This window comes from Branchiostoma floridae, chromosome 2 (assembly GCF_000003815.2).
Source record: "Branchiostoma floridae strain S238N-H82 chromosome 2, Bfl_VNyyK, whole genome shotgun sequence".
In the NCBI taxonomy this organism is placed as follows: Eukaryota; Metazoa; Chordata; class Leptocardii; order Amphioxiformes; family Branchiostomatidae; genus Branchiostoma; species Branchiostoma floridae.
In genome coordinates, this window is record NC_049980.1 from 21,634,147 (window position 1) to 21,635,161 (window position 1,015).

Sequence of the window (1,015 nt, forward strand, 5' to 3'; positions counted from 1 at the left end):
TGACTTTGGTCCTGGCTAGGGGTGGTTACTGGTACAGAATACAGGTGATGACCAGGTCCAGACCTGAACCTGGACCTAACTGTTAAGTACTAGTACCCAAATATGCTGTGTTGTAGCCTAATAATAATTGTACTTGTAGAAGTGACACATGCGAGGTGCCCAGGACTTATTGGATAGTTGTAAAAGTGACACCAATATGGAATCCATGAGTGTGGTTACCAACTTTGTTGGTGATGCCAGTCTACCACACTAGTGTCACTTTTATCACACCAGTTCTTGTCTTGAATACAGGAATGAATTTCTTGTAGGGCTGTGTACCTAAATATTAATACCCGTACCTGTATTGTACGTAAAAAAATGTTTAAGTACAGGTCCGGACCTAAACATCTGTGTACTGTACCTGTACCTAAACAAACTAAATCACTATCAAACACTACTTTTTAAGACTGATAGACAAGTAAATCCTGAATCAACAATGACAATGGTGATAATCTTGCAGTTGAAACTTAAGAAAACTTGCAGAAGAAATTGTTTTGAGATTCAAACATGTAATTCCAAGTGACAATTTATCACTTATCACTACCGTAAGACAGTTACTGAGTTAGGTACATGTTAACTTGCATATACTTGGTTAAACTTTTTTAGGTACAGGTGCAGGTCCGGACCTGTACCTAAACCCGTGTACCTGTACCTGTAATTTGTTTAGGTACACAGCCCTAATGCCTTGCTAGCTCTGATACCATGGTTTGTCCCTTTAGTTCTTGTTACAACATTCATCACTGAACTGAAACTGAATGGTGCCAATTTTTGAAAATGTAGTTGTTTTTTTCCACCTATCTTGTTTTTTTTCCGCAGTCTGCAGGAGATGTCATCCATAAAATTTACTTGCTGTGGCCTTACGAGAAAAAAAACTGGGTACCTGATGAGTGTAATACCAGACAGGGTGTTTTCAGTTTGGGCGGTATTTTTAATTTCACTCACTATCCATTGTTTGATTACACTGCTGCTCTGTTCC

General features: G+C 38.8%; 1 protein-coding gene across 1 annotated transcript in view; it reads right to left on the minus strand.

Moving 5' to 3' along the window:
* Positions 1-1,015, minus strand: part of LOC118431390 — a 34,398-nt gene that overhangs the window by 21,310 nt on the left and 12,073 nt on the right. The window lies entirely within an intron of this gene.